We start from the raw sequence: 17,120 nt of genomic DNA, 5'->3' as shown, positions 1-17,120 counted from the left end.
CTAGTCCCTAATTTATTTACAGATAAAACGTCCCCTGGGATGTTGGCTAAAATGTTCTCTAAATACTCAAGTTTATAAAGATGGTGATTTCAAAGGAAAATTTCTCTTCAAGTTCAACTCAGCATTTTAGGAATTCTTCTCAGCTGTCTAATGCTTGATGCTTGTACTTAGAATAAACTGCTTATAATTCCACAATTGGACAAATTCTCTTGATTCAGGGATATTGCACACAGGACACAGACTTCACTAGACACCCTGGCTTCCTCCCCCGTGCCCCTTATTTGCTAACACCTGTTATTCCTTATGGTCTCTGATTTCCTGATTTCCTGAGACTGGTTGTGGTGTCCCTCCTCTGTGCTGCCATTGTACCATGTTTCCCTCCGACCACAGGACTTTTTATATAGTTGTGAAACTGAAGTGACCTATTTACATTTTGTCTCCCCTACCATGTCATGATCTCATCTACTTGATGATCCTCACTGTATATTTAGCTCCCACCACAAAGCCCACCACATAAGCCCCAGGTGTTCAAACAATTCACGTGAATATATACATGAGCTTCCACCCATCAGGGCCCCAAATTGCCATTTCCTTGCTCTATTAACTGCTGCCTAGGGTTCTCAAGATGAAGTACACAGTTTTAGGAACTAGTACTGAAAGGAGTCGGGAAGAAAGCATATGCACGCCTGTCTGAACCTGCTGCTCTTCTCTGTGAGAGAGGGACACTCCATGTGCTCTGAGTTCCTTGAGCTTTTCTCCCAGGAAACTTAGCCAGCAATGAAGCCACCACCTTTGGCTCACAGAACAATGATATTGTTTAAAATAGTAAAGAAAGAGCCAGTAATTGGCAAAGCTCTCATTGTCACCATAATTGTCACCTGTTCAAGGAGCTTCCGTTGAAATAAAACTAAGCTTTTGGTAGGAGGATCAATTTCTTACTGAACATGACACCCACAGTCTGACAGACTGTGGAATCTACAGGATGGCTCTGCTTTCTTAAGGGTTGTGAGTTTACTCTCAGTTGCCATTTCTCTGATCAAAGCCACTGGAATAAGTCCTGCAGCTGGTCCAGTTCCCAAAGGCCCTCTGGTGTCACCGGAAGAATGCCCTGAATACCAAATGTCTGGATGGTCTGGAAAAGGGGATGAGGGGGCAGTGATGAGTTCTGCTTCCCCATCAAATCTCCCCAACACACGTGACAAGCAATGTAAATAAGAAACATGCACACAAGTTGGTGCCACGAAGTGATCATGGTTTAGAGAAAGGAAGGGATCAGGAGTGAGGGAAAGGACAATTATAGCAGAGTGAAAGGAATCTTCACTACTTTGATGTTCAGTCATAAGTGGGCATCTGTTGGAATAAAGTTATATACATCTCAAGACAAGGCTCCAGGTTAAAGGCATCTTCCATACTTGATAATTAATAAATAATTGTTAAATTACTGAAGGAATCAAAGATCTATACAAGTACTTGTTCAACAATTTTGTAGGAAGGCAGCATCACAACCATTCTTTCACACAGTATTTTGGAGCAGGAAGAAGTGAGCTACTCTGGACATTTCTACTTTCCTTTCCCCTTCTCCTCAAATTTGTGTATAGCTTGTCTCAGAAGTTCTCTCTCACTGTTAGCTGGGTATTGTATAGTCCTCACAGAATGTATTTATTAAAGAGATTCTTCAGTGTTACAGATGGGTTACAGGAACTCATTAGAAATGCAAAAAAAAATAGAAGAGACTTCTCTTCAAGAATACAGGAAGTAGCTTCTTAAGGAAGCAAGACTGACAAGACAGTGTCAGGTGGTCTCCTTTGGTCTCTTCAGGCTTAGGTTAAATTCTGCTCATTGTGTACATTGAGTGTAACACAGGCAAGAACATTTAAAAAACCAGTCTTCAGCCTGGGGAAGTCCTTCTGTATGAAGCAAAGGCACAGTCCATGGTGGATGCCGCGAGCAGCTGCGGCAGGTCCTCTGGGCTTGAAGTTCTATCAGGACCTGGGTCCTCTCTGGAGTGGGGAGAAGCAGGGCAACAGGAGCGTACCCAGGAATATGCACACTTGGCAGGAGCCACTGCCCCTGCCCTACCTTATGTCCTGTTCATACAAGGGGGTTGGGACCTGTTCAATTCTCTATTTTAAGCCACACTGACTCATTATTATTATTGACTGTTATGCCGGCTAGCAAACTCTTTTTGTTAATTCAGAAAAGAAGACATCCTGTACAAAAATCACCTTATCTTAAGACGTTTTATTCTAGATTTGGTAAATTCACATTCTATAAACCATCCTATGGGTATAAATTGGAGTCAGCATGTAAAACTACACAGCACACCTATATTCCTGAACTATTTTAATGTTAATTACCACATGGAAAAAGTAATTATTTCCAGTTCCAAGCTGCTATTGTCTTGAATCTTTGTCTCCTACTTGTTCACTAGAATAAAACACCTTTATTGTACCCTCCAACTTCATCAATTGCCTCTGGTTTCCCTGATTTCTGTCCAAACCAAGAGGACTAGTAAAATCTCTCATTGTGGTCACATTTCCTATGTAACTTACCTGATTAAGATAATTCATCTGTGTACATTGAACACTATATATGACCAACTTTGTACAGTGTCATTGTTTAGTAAATACTCATCTAATAAATGAATGAAAGATGGATTTCAATACCAAACACCTAGCAGAAACTTTTTCTTGAAACAAAAGATTTTTGTTTCTCAAAAGATAAGTAATTTACCACTGTGTGTGTGTTCTATGACTATAAAACAATTCAAAATCATTTTAAAAATTCACTAGTCACAGAAAGAATAAAAATAATAAACTAAAATCCCAACCATGAGCTACAAATGCTGTTACTACTGAAACATATAATGATCAAGGTTTTTTTTATTAGTTTATAAATTTTTTCATAAATAGAATAATTTTGTACCTATTATGAATGGAATTATTCACAACCGACATGCCCGAATTTATCTATAGACAATAACTTTGGTCATATAGAAAGGTATGTGCACTGTAGGCAGGAAATTCATTCTTGCATATGATTGGTGAATTAAAAGTCTTAACAAAAGAAATCCTCTCCATAACAATATAAATAGATGGAAATTTGTTATATTATTGAATAAGCAGTACCTAGTACATGCATATAGGTAGATTGAAATGACTAGAAAGAATAAAATAATGTTACTTATATATGCAAGCATATATGAATCCTTTTACATTGCACAATTTTTAGCCAGTATATAACATGTTTTCTTAGAATCAATTGTATCCTGTTTTCCCATAAGTAGACTGGACAGCACAGTTTGCTGTTATATGATGAACTTTTTGTACCTACCTTCATAGAGTTCAATCTATGCTAACTTGGGAACTGAGGTATCCACTGTTTGGTTAATTGCCCTCACCTAAAAGAATAATCTAACTTCTCTTATCTCCCTGAGAAGAAATGGTTACAGCCAGGATTGAGCCTAGGTTAAGCTCCCAAGGTGTCAGGGAGCCTGGAGCTCTAACTTTCTAGGTGTTCACACTTCAAAAAGGATGGAGCCCAAACACTTGGAGACCTCTCTGGGTTGTTAAGCTGCCAATGGTTTTAATTAGTTCCTGGGAAGTTTCACTGACATTCAAAATTTAAGAGAAAGTAGATTGGTCCAGCAACTATGGGAAACAGTATGGAGTTTCCTCCAAAAACTGAAACTAGAACTACCATGTGACCCAGCTATTCCAATTCTGGATATTTACCCAAAGAACATGAAAACACTAGTTCAAAATGATATATGCGCCCCTATGATCTTTGCAGCATTATTTGCAATAGCCAAGACATGGAAACAGCCTAAGTGCCTGTCAACGGATGAGTGGATAAAGAAGATGAATAGTTTATATATAAAATAAGTGCTACTCAGCCATAAAAAAGAATGAAATTCTGCTATATGCAGCAACAAGGATGGACCTTGAAGGTATTATGCTAAGTGAAATATTGGTAGCTCAAACAGAGAAAGACAAATACCATACTATTTCACTCATATGTGGAATCTAAAAAAAGCAAATGAGCAAATAAAATAAAACAAAACACTCATACATACAGCAGACAATCTGTGGTTACCAGAGGGAAAGGGGTCAGGGGTAAACGAAACTGGTGAGGGGGTCAACTGTAGGATGATGGATGGCAACTAGACTTGTGGTGGTGATCACTTTGTTGTGTATACAAATGTCAAATTATAATGCTGTACACATGAAAGTTATATTAAAAGAAGTGGGGAAGGACTCTTGCCCAATTGTGTCTGAAGAAACACTCTAAAAAGGAGATGGGTAAATTGCCCTTTTTTCAGGTTACAAACATAAAGAATTCACCATTATTTACCTTTATGTCATACACAGTTCACAAAAAGTTTTAATTGTCCCTAGAATAAATTTTTGTTTCCCTGACATAAAAAGCAGATTTTATTGTTCAGGAGAATAAGCAGCTAATTTCTTAGCATTAGTCTTATTTCAAGTAGTCTTGCCCTATTTTCATTTTCAATCTCACCGTTTTTTTTTTTTTTGCAGTACGCAGGCCTCTCACTGTTGTGGCCTCTCCCGTTGTGGAGCACAGGCTCCGGACGTGCAGGCTCAGCAGCCATGGCTCACAGGCCTAGCCGCTCCGCGGCATGTGGGATCTTCCCGGACCGGGGCACGAACCCGTATCCCCTGCATCGGCAGGTGGACTCTCAACCACTGCGCCACCAGGGAAGCCCAATCTCACCTTTTTTAACCATAAATCAGGTTTCAAATTTTGTCCTGAAATTGACACCAGAACTTTACATTCTTGAAGAAAGGTGGGGATGAACTTTAGACCTTATCATTCACAAAATGTTAATCAGACAAAAGAAAGGAAAGGCAAGGAGAGAGACAGGCAGAATTCATGCATTCTTGCCCAATTTTTCTCAGATTAGAGTTGCATAGAGTCTTAAATTCTATCAAAACAATGCCTTGTCATTTGAGGATTTGACACTATTTTCTTGAAAGCTTCGGCAAGAAATTAACTTTAAATCAGGTTGATATTGTCCAGTGACTAAAAAGAGTCTAAATTCTTGACCTGACTGTGACATAGAAGAAGCAGCAGTTCAGGGCATGTTTTAATTGTTCTCTGTTTTTGAGAAAAAGTATTGATAATTGGAGGCCTCAACTGGCCTTTCTATTAGTGTAAGTTTTCTCCCAAAAGATCTTTAAAATTTTAAATTAATACATGACAAAGGAACACAAAAATGCTCAGTTCAAAAGTGTACAATAGGTGAAATATCACAAAATGAACACATGCCAGTAATTATTACCCAGGTCAAAAGTAAGAACACTCCCAAACACAGTTTTCTTATACCCCTTTAAAACATTAACTCCTCACTTTAGCTTGTAGATAGTTACTACCTGACTTTTAACATCAGAGATCAGATTTTCTTGTTTGTGAACTTCACATAAATGGAATCAAACAATATGCATTCTACTGTGTCTGGTTCCTTTCACTCAACATTACCACTGGGAGATTCATTCATGTTGTTGGATATAACTGTAATTTTGTAAGTCTTTTATAGGGATTATAAGGAATTATAAGTTATACTGTGCAAATATACTACAGTGTACTTCTCTATTTGCTGTTGGTTAATAATTTGGCTATTTTCATTGTTGAAGTATTATAAATATTGATGATATGATCATTATATGTATCTCTTTGGTGTACATGTGCATACATTTCTGATAGCAATATATTTAAGAGTGAAATGGCCAAGTCCTTTGGTGCTCATGTTAAACTTTAGTATTAACATATAATGTCAAACAGTTTTCCCAACTGGTGGACTCTACTGTCTGTTGCTGCATAATAAACACCCAAAACCTACTGGATTAAAGCAACGATTATTTTATTTCTCACAATGTTGTGAGTTGGGTTGGTAGTTCTTTACCTGGTCTCATTCACATGGCTGGTGGGACCAGTTCTTACCACCTGGTATCACTCATGTGGTTGCATTCCACTAGTCAATCAGTAGGAGGTGGAGGACCCTGCATTGCCTCATCCACATGTCTGTAGCCTTAGTGAGATGGCCTGAAGACTGGGACCTCTCTCTTCACATGGACTTTCATCATCAAGTCATCTAGTCCACATTTTCTGAGTCAGCCATTGATTGATTCCCATTTTATCATGGTATGCTTCATGCTATAAAGTTGAACAGACTATCACCTTGTTCAACAAATCTTGTAAGCCTGTTGTAAGAGGAAATGGGTCCTGATCATAGGGAAAAAATGGATCTTTTACCACTCTTAAGAGTTGGGAAACTAAATAGGGGACTGGACTGGCATCCTTTTAGAAATAAGCCCTCAGTGTGAGCAGGTCAGAAATAATCAACTCTACACTGGAAGCAAATCATTCTTCATTATAGGATAAGACTGAAAACCAGGGTGCTATGTTTTGTGTTTATTTGTATCTCAAAGAGCTGACAAATACTGGATCATGATCACCTCAAGTTATCAAGATTGAGACATTGAAATTAAAAACACACAAAAAAGACTACTAACAGAAGTCTTTCACTGCTTTTAACTCTACAAAAGTATCAAAATTAACGAATCACCTAGCCCTGGTTAAAGACGCCATGCCTACAATTGCATAAATAAATACACCACGTAGACTAGAATTCAGAGAAAAAAATAAGCCATGATTCATCAGAGAATGTTTCATGATGGTAGCTTCATTACCTGAATGAATTTAAAACAATATGCAAGCTAATACATATGGAAGTGATAAAGAATAAATTTTAAAAATGTGGAGAGATCAAAATCTGAAAACATGATTGAGTAAAAAATCAATAGAGTAAGAGTCACACTGAGGTATCAGGCCTGGGTGGAAAACATATGAATGCAGACACAGAGCAAAGATTAAGGACCAATGAGTGGGAAGACAAGATGGGCCTTGGCAGCTCCAGGGAGCATCCTGTACAGTAAGAGGAGGAAGCCACTGGAGTGTCTGAATCCCTCCATCTGACCCAGACCCTGCCCATGGACAGACTTAAGAGAAACCAGGACCAAGGCTTGGTTAGGACAGTGTATGTGTTTCAAAGTACAGAGATATATTTTACACATTTCTCCAGATGAAGACTACCTATTATTGACACTATATACCTGACCTGAAAAAGCTCAGCTTTGTTCATTCCAAAGATCTAAATGTGAAGAAGTAGAACTTCCAAAGCAAACTTTGTGATGAAGTTAGAAGATGTGAGATACCAAGGAAAAAAATTCATTTCCTGGATAATGAGATGCAAAAAAAAAAAAAGGATAGGAATACAATGTAACACATCCTTCTGGGGAGAACTTTGTCCATATCTAACAAAACCATATGCTCTTACCTTTTGACCCTGCCATCCCACTTCCAGTAATCTATCCTGGAGAAAGGGCTGCAACAATATGAAAATAAATATACACAAGATTTGTAGGTTTGTTCATTTCAGCATTGCTTGTAATTGCAAAATATTGAAAACAATCTAAATGTCCATACATAGAAAAGTGGTTAAAAAAACTCTGGCATATTCACACAGTGGTGTAAGCAGCTACAAAAGAACACAAAAGCTTTCTATGAATTTATATGCACAGATTTCTATATATCTGTACTGTGAGAAATTTCATGTTAGAAAATGTGTGTAATAAAACATACATGTATCTGTTGATTTGTGGGAAGGAAATACAAGAAGAATAAACTGGGAACTAACAAAAGTGGGTGGCTGTGTAGCATGAGCGGGAATGGTGTGGATAGAATAGAATGAAAGGTGATGTTGGAATAGAATAGTAAACTGAAGAAGTGGCATTTCTCTGAGTACACCTTTTTGGAAAGTTATGACTCTTATGAACCATGTTTCACACACTCAGACTATAAATTATTCAAATCAATCAACGTGATGAAAGGCAAATTTGAGCACAAGCAGGAACAAATAACCCTGACTGTATTATAAATGAGTAAGTTAACCACACTGGAGAAGGTGGAGAAAGAAAGAACTAATCTATTCAACTTTGGAATGCAGTGTTCTGACTATATATGTAAGGTTAAAGACAAAAAGAAATACACACTAATAATGTACTCTGGATAGTAAATTTACTTATCACAGAGGTATGTATCAGCAATTTTGAAACTACTTTATGTATATATGTACTAAGATGGAACATATAAGCAAATTTATTATGGATAATGAGAGCCAGGTCTCTCATAGTCAAGAGAAATGAATTAAAAATAAAGAAAGAGAAAAGCTTGAATAAACCTTATTTTATTTTATTGGGATTGGAAATATCAGCAGGAAATCAAGGTTGTATGTAGAAATGGATAAAGAATAAATATAGATATGTATATTCATGTTAGTATATATAAATGCATTTCTTCTTAACTCTGCCCTCTGAGAGAGGCTAGAAGTAATGCACATACCTAGTGTGACATCTTCATATATAATTTTGTTATCCAACATAAGGGATCAGGCAATACTGGAGAAATGGTTAATTTCAGTGTTGAAGCAGGGCAGATTCTAGATGGGCCTAGGATATCTTGTGGTGTCAGAAAGTAAGGAAGCGCTCAAAATATGATGGGAGCATGCCAAAAATAGCCAAGAACCATCTTGAAGAAGCTCTAAATGAACAAACATAGGACAAGTTGAGCAAAATAAGTAAATAATGATAATAAAAAATTAAACCCCACAGAACTAAACAATACTTGAGCTCATACTGAATTAACTAAGTAATTGAATGAGTAAATACTTAAATGGAGGAGAAGGGACACCCTCTTCCCTAAAATGAACTTGAATCAATAAATGTAGATGAAATGATCAGAATAAAAATCATCTTTAGACAAACACCACAGTAATAATTTTTCAAGCAAGAATCACCAATGTATGCTAAAAGTAGCAGCTTTAAAAATTGATATTAGGGCTTCCCTGGTGGCACAGTGGTTGAGAGTCCACCTGCCGATGCGGGGGACACGAGTTTGTGCCCCGGTCCGGGAGGATCCCACATGCCATGGAGCGGCTGGGCCTGTGGGTTGTGGCCGCTGAGCCTGCGCGTCCGGAGCCTGTGCTCCACAACGGGAGAGGCCACAGCAGTGAGAGGCCTGCGTACCGCAAAAAAAAAAAAAATTGAGGTTAAAGTATGATGACAATGCATTCTCATAGTACGAGTATTTCCCCAAATAGTACTTCTTAATTAGAAAGAAGTAAATGATAACTTTACAGTGAAGAAATGTGGCAGACACCACCTTAACCTGTGATTAAAGTTACAGTCAAAACTTCACATTAACAAATCGTTCGCACAACTTACTGAACATGGAAGAACATCACTTCCAAGTTATTCTTGCAAAAATGTATATCTTCAATCAAATCATGGGGAAACATGAGAAATACCCAAATCAGAGATTTTCTACAAAGTGGTTGACCAGTACTCTTCCAAAATGTCAAAGTCAAGAAAGACCATGTAAAAGTGAGAAACTATCAAAGAGGAGAGAAGACTAAGGAAACCTAATGACTAAATGCAATGAGGGTCCTGGACTGGATTGTAGGAGCAAAAAGGACATTACTGGGGAAAGCTGTGAAATGCAAATAAGGTGTACAGATTAGTTAAAGGTATTGTATCAACTTTAGAATCCTGTTTCAATAATTGTTTTATCACAGGCAACAAAAGCAAAAATAGAATAGTGGGGCCACATCAAAGTAAAAATCTTCTGTACAGGAAAGGAAACAATTAACAAAGTGGAAAGGCTTCCTAAAGAATGGGAGAAAATATTTGCATACCATGTATCTGATAAGGAGTTAATTTCCAAGCTATGCAAAAAACTTCAACTCAGTATCAAAAAAACAAGCAAACAAATAACACCATTAAAAAATGACAAAGGACTTGAATAGGCATTTCTCTGAAGAAGACAGAAATGGCCAACAGGTATATGAAAAGTTCCTCAACATCATTAATCATCAGGGAAGTGCAAATTAAAAACCACAGTGACATTATCAAATCTCACCAGTTAGGATGGTCATTATCAAAAAACAGAAGATAAATGTTTTCAAGGATAGAAGAAATAGAAACCTTTGTGTACTGTTGGTGAAAATGCAAAATGGTACAGCCACTATGGAAAACAGTATGCAGGCTCTTCAAAAAATTAAAAATAAAACTACTATTTCTTCTAGATTTTCCAGTTTGTTGGCATATAATTCTTCATAAGAGTCCTAGGATCCTTTTTATTTCTGTGGAATCAGTTGTATTGTTTCCTTTTTCACTTCTGATTTTTATTATTTGAATCTCCTCTCTTTCTTAGTCTAGCTAAAGGTTTACCAATTTTGTTTGTATTTTCAAAAATAACTCAGTTTTGTTGACATTTTCTATTGTGTTTTCAGTTTCTATTTCATTTATTTCTACTCTGATCCTTGTTATTTCTTTTCATTCTGCTAACTTTAGGTTTAATTTGTACTTCTTTTTCTAGTTCTTTGAGGTGTAAAATTAGATTGTTTATTTGAGAAATTTTTTCATTTGTCTGCTAATATAGATGTTTATCTGTAAACTTCCCTCTTAGAACTGAATTTGCTGCATCCTACTAGTTTTTGTATGTTGTGTTTCCCTTTTTGTTTGTCTAAAGATATATATTTTTTAATTTCTCTTTTTGTTCTCTGATTGCAATGGCTAGGACTTCCAAAACTATAATAGTGAATAGTTGAATAATAGTGGCTAGTATGGATGTCCTGTCTTGTTCCTGATCTTAGAAGAAATGCTTTCAGTTTTTCACCATTGACAATGATGCTTGCTGTGGGTTTGTCGTATATGGCCTTTATTATGTTGAGGTAGGTTCCCTCTACACCCAGTTTCTGGAGAGTTTTTATCATAAATGGCTGTTGAATTTTGCCAAAAGCTTTTTCTGCATCTATTGAGACTATCATATGGTTTTTATTCTTTAATTTGTTGATGTGGTGTATCACACTGATTGATTTGCAGATATTGAAAAATTCTTCCAGCCCTGGGATAAATCTCACTTGATCATGGTATATGATCCTTTCAATGTGTTGTTGGATTCTGTTTACTAGTATTTTGTTGAGGATTTTTATGTCTATGTTCATCAGTGATATTGACCTGTAATTTTCTTTTTTTGTGACATCTTTGTCTGGTTTTGGTATCAGGGTTATTGTGGCCTCTTAGAATGAGCTTGAGAGTGTTCCTTCCTCTGCAAATTTTTGGAAGAGTTTGAGAAGGGTAGGTGTTAGCTCTTCTTTAAATGTTTGATAGAATTAGCCTGGGAAGCACTCTGGTCCTGGACTTCGTTTGTTGGAAGATTTTTAAACACAGTTTCAATTTCAGTACTTGTGATTGGCTTGTTCATATTTTCTGTATCTTCCTGGTTCAGTCTTGGAAGATTGTATCTTTCTAAGAATTTGTCCATTCCTTCTAGGTTGTCCATTTTACTGGCACACAGTTGCTTGTAGCAATCTCTTATGATCCTTTGTATTTCTGGGGTATCCATTGTAACTTCTTCTTTTTCATTTCTAATTTTATTGAATTGAGTCCTCTCCCTTTTTTTCTTGATGATTCTGGCTAAAGGTTTATCAATTTTGTTTATCTTCTCAAAGAACCAGCTTTTAGTTTCACTGATCTTTACTACTGATTTCTTTATCTCTATTTCATTTATTTCTGCTCTGACTTTATGATTTCTTTCCTTCTACTAACTTTGGCTTTTGGAAAAGAAGAAATAAAACTGTCACTGTTTGCTGATGACACAGTATTGTACATTAAAAAAACCCTAAAGATGTTACCAGAAAACTACTAGAGCTCATCAATGAATTTGGTAAAGTTGCAGGATACAAAATTAATTCACAGAAATCTCTTGCAGTCCTATACACTAACAATGAAAGAACAGAAAGAGATATCATGAAACAATCCCATTTACCATAGCATCAAAAAGAATAAAATACATAGGAATAAATCTACCTAAGGAGGCAAAAGACCTATACTCAGAAAACTATAAGATACTGGTGAAAGAAATCAAAGTTGACACAAACAGTTGGAAAGATATACCATGTTCATGGATTGGAAGAATCAATATTATGCAAATGACTATACCACCTAAAGCAATCTACAGATTCAATGCAATCCCTATCAAATTACCAATGATATTTTTCAGAGAATTAGAACAAATAATTTTACAATTTGTATGGAAACACAAAAGACCCATAATAGCCAAGGCAATCTTGAGGAAGAAAAACAAGCTGGAGGAATCAGGCTTCCTGACTTCAGACTATACCACAAAGCTAAGGTCATCAAAACAGTATGGTACTGGCACAAAAACAAAAATATAGATTAATGGAACAGGATAGAAAGTCCAGATATAAACCCATGCACCTATGGTCACCTAATCTATGACAAAGGAGGTAAGAATATACAATGGAGAAAAGATAGTCTCTTCAATAAATGGTGCTGGGAAAACTGGACAGCTACATGTAAAAGAATGAAATTAGAACACTCCCTAACACCATACACAAAAATAAACTCAAAATGGATTAAAGACCTAAATGTAAGGCTGGATACTATAAAACTCTTAGAGGAAAACAGGCAGAGCACTCTCTGACATAAATCACAGCAATATCTTTTTCAGTCTACCTCCCAGAGTAATGAACATTAAAAACAAAAATAAACAAATGGGACCTAATTAAACTTAAAGGCTTTTTCACAGACCTGGGAGCACCCTCCTTGCTAGCCCCACCTCGGGAGAAGGGCTTCACACCAAGCCGACACACTTTGTCCCTGCGCAGCCCCCATCCACCACCCTGTGGCTGCCCCACTGGCTGAAAAGTTTCTCCACATGCGGAATTCTGGGCTTGGCTACCACCAGCATGGAGTGTGCACACCAGTCTGGAGCCAGCCTGCCTGATGCCTTGGGGCAACAGATATGTCAGAAACTGAAGCAAGAAAGTACTTGGCAGAGGGCAGAGTCAAGATGGCAGACTAGGAGGATGCAGAATTTGTGTCTCTGCACAACTAGGGCACCTACCAGGCACTGGTGGGGGACCACGGACACCTAATGGGCTGGAAGGAACCCTCAGTGACTGGGTAGGATGTGGGGCATGGGGAGAGTGAAGGGGGAGAAGAAGTGGAGGCGGGATGGGACTGGTGCCCTGAGGGGCGGCTGGGGGTGGAAGGGGTCCCACGCCTGAAGGGGGAATTGGGGGACCACTGGGAGGGCAGAGGATCAAAAGGAAGCGTGGCCAGGTTTCCCCTGTACACTTGGCCCCTGGGAGCCTGATGAGATCCCAGGCCTGATCCTCTGCCCAACAAGGCCCCCTCCAGCCACACAGGTCTTGAGGGAGTGGGAGGGAGGGAAAGGGGAGCAAAAGTAAAGGCCAGACCAGCAACCCTGAGGGGTGGCTGGGGGAAGGGAGGAGTTCCTACCCCCAGTGGGACCCACCCATAGTTAGGGGTCCAGTGGCAATGGGGGAGGTGGTGGTGGGGTGATGCTGAGGAATGGAAGGGAATGCGGCCAGCACTTTCCCAGTCCACTTAGGCACTGGCGAGCCTGTTAGTCTCCGAGGCTGATCCTCTGCCCTTGGACCCTTCCTCCTGCCACACAGAGCCCAAACCCCGCCCCTACAACCCCACTCAGAGCCCTACCTCTACACTTGGAGATGCCCTCTGAGACCCCCTCCAATGCACTGGGCCTAAATCTCACCCACACACCCTCACTCAGGGACCTACTTCCAAACTCCAGAACTCCACAGTCCAGTGGCCCTCCTTTCCACGCACTGCCTCTCCCCTTCCTCACAGGTCCTAATCAGAGGCCACACACCATGCTTGAATGACACCCCACCTAGGCCCTGCCCCCAAGGCCATTTCCGGCCGCGTGGGTCCTGAGCCTAGGCCCCACCCCAAGCTCAAACGTCACCCCCTCACCCACCTAGATCCTGCCCCACCTTAAACCCCACCCCTGCCTAAGTTCCACCCCTGCCTAAACTCTGCCCCCATAGCCAAGGCTTTTTTCTTTTTCTTTTTTTCTCTTTTACCTTGTTGATTCATTGTTGTTGATTCATTTATATTTTTATTTTTCCTAATAAATCTTTTATTTTTCTAATTTTATTTTATCCTTTATCCTTTGTTTTTTTTTTTTTTTTTTTTTTTTTTTTTGTGGTACGCGGGCCTCTCACTGTTGTGGCCTCTCCCGTTGCGGAGCACAGGCTCCGGATGCACAGGCTCAGCAGCCATGGCTCACGGGCCCAGCCGCTCCGCGGTATATGGGATCCTCCCAGACCGGGGCACGAACCCGTATCCCCTGCATCGGCAGGCGGACTCTCAACCACTGCGCCACCAGGGAGGCCCTATCCTTTGTTTTTGTTTTCTCCTTTTGGCTTCTTTCCCCTGCCACCTTCCCCCACCATTTTTTTTTTCTTTTTTCTGTTATGGTTTTATTTTACCTTGTTGCAGTTGTTTCAATTATATTTTTGTTTTTCCTAATATATTTTTTATCTTCCTAATGTTATTTTGTCTTTTATTCTTTGATATTGTACTGCTCCTTTTTTTCTTTTTTTGCCATGCCATGCAGCTTGCAGGATCTTGGTTCCCAGGCTGGATGTTGGGCCCAAGCTCCTGTGGTGGGAGCTCTGAGTCCAAACTCCTGGACTAACAGAGAACCTAAGACCCCAGGGAATATTAATCAGAGTGAAGTCTCCTGGAGGTCCTAGTGTCAGCACCAAGACCCGACTCTATCCAACTGCCTGCAAATTCCAGTGCTGGATGCCTCAGGCCAAACAACCAGTAAGACAGGAATACAGCCCCACCGATCAAAAAAAAAAATATTAAACGAAAAAAATATGTTAAAGATGAAGGAGCAAGGTAAAAACCTACAAGACCGGGCCTCCTTGGTGGTGCAGTGGTTGAGAATCCGCCTGCCGATGCAGGGGACACGGGTTCATGCTCCGGTCCGGGAAGATCCCACGTGCCACGGAGCGGCTGGGCCCATGAGCCAGGGCCACTGAGCCTGCGCGTCCGGAGCCTGTGCTCCACAACGGGAGAGGCCACAACAGTGAGAGGCCCGCGTACCGCAAAAAAAAAAAAAAAAACCAACAAGACCAAATAAATGAAGACAAAATAGGCAACTTACCTGAAAAAGGATTCAGAGTAATGATAGTAAAAATGATCCAAAATCTCGGAAACACAATGGAGAAAATACAAGAAACATTTAACAAGGATCTAGAAGAACTAAAGGGAAAAACAAACAGTTGTTTTTGATGATGAACAACATCAACGATGTTGATGAACAACACAATAACTGAAATTAAAAAATACTCTAGAAGGAAATCAATAGCACAATAACTGAGGCAGAAGAACGGATAAGTGAACTGGAAGATAAAATGGTGGAAATAACTGCCAGGGAGCAGAATTAAGAAAAAAGAATGAAAAGAATTGAGGACAGTCTCAGAGACCTCTGGGGGAACATTAAACAAACCAACATTCAGATTATAGGGATTCCAGAATTCGAAGAGAAAAACAAAGAGTCTGAGAAAATATTTGAAGAGACTAGAGTTGAAAATTTCCCTAACATGGGAAAAGAAATAGTCAATCAAGTCCAGGAAGCACAGAGAGTCCCATACAGGATAAATCCAAGGAGAAACATGCCGAGACACATATTAATCAAACTGTCAAAAATTAAATACAAAAAAATATTAAAAGCAGCAAGGGAAAAGCAACAAATAACATACAAGGGAATCCCCATGAGGTTAAAAGCTGATCTTTCAGCAGAAACTCTGCAAGCCAGAAGGAGGGGCAGGACATATTTAAAGTGATGAAAGAGAAAATCCTACAACCAAGATTACTTTACCCAGCAAGGATCATATTCAGATTCGACAGAGAAATTAAAACCTTTACAAACAAGCAAAAGTTAAGAGAATTCAGCACCACCAAACCAGCTTTACAACAAATGCTAAAGGAACTGCTCTAGGCAGGAAACACAAGAGAAAGAAAAGACCTACGAAAAATCCCCCAAAACACTTAAGAAAATGGTAATAGGAACATACATATGGGTAATTACCTTAAATGTAAATGGATTAAGTGCTCCAACCAAAAGACATAGACTGGCTGAATGGATACAAAAACAAGACCCATATGTATGCTGTCTGCAAGAGACCCACTTCAGACCTAGGGACACATATAGACTGAAAGTGAGAGGATGGAAAAAGATATTCCATGCAAATGGAAATCAGAAGAAAGCTGGAGAAGCAATTCTCATATCAGAAAAAATAGACATTAAAATAAAGACTATTACAAGAGACAAAGAAGGACACTACATAATGATCAAGGGATCAATCCAAGAAGAAGACATAACAATTGCAAATACGTATGCACCCAACATAGGAGAACCTCAATGCATAAGGCAAATGCTAACAGACATAAAAGGGGAAATCAACAGTAACACAAAAGTAGTAGGGGACTTTAACACCCCACTTCCATCAATGGAGAGATCAACCAAAATGAAAATAAATAAGGAAACACAAGCTTTAAATGACATATTAGACAAGATGGACTTAATTGATATTTATAGAACATTCCACCCAAAAACAACAAATTACACTTTATTCTGAAGTGCTCATGGAACATTCTCCAGGATAGACCATACCTTGGATCACAAATCAAGCCTTGGTAAATTTAAGAAAATTGAAATCATACGAAGTATTTTTTCCAACTGCAATGCTATGAGACTAGATATCAATTACAGGAAAAAAAATGTAAAAAATACAAACACATGGAGCCTAAACAATATGCTACAAAATAACCAACAGATCACTGAAGAAATCAAAGAGGAAATAAAATAATACCTAGAAAAAAATGACAATGCAAAACGTATGGGATGCAGCAAAAGCAGTTCTAAGAGGGATGTTTATAGAAGTATAATCCTACCTCAAGAAACAAGAAAATTCTCAAATAAACAACCTAACCTTATACCAAAAGCAATTAGAGAAAGAAGAACAAAAAACTCCCCCAAAGTTAGCAGCAAGAAAGAAATCATAAAGATCAGATTAGAAATAAATGAAAAAGAAATGAAGGAAACAATAGCAAAGAGCAATAAAACTAAAAGCTGGTTCTTTGAGAAGATAAACAGAATTGATAAACCATTAG

Source organism: Hyperoodon ampullatus (assembly GCF_949752795.1).
Source record: "Hyperoodon ampullatus genome assembly, chromosome: 2".
Taxonomy (NCBI): domain Eukaryota; kingdom Metazoa; phylum Chordata; class Mammalia; order Artiodactyla; family Ziphiidae; genus Hyperoodon; species Hyperoodon ampullatus.
This window is presented reverse-complemented; position numbering follows the sequence as displayed.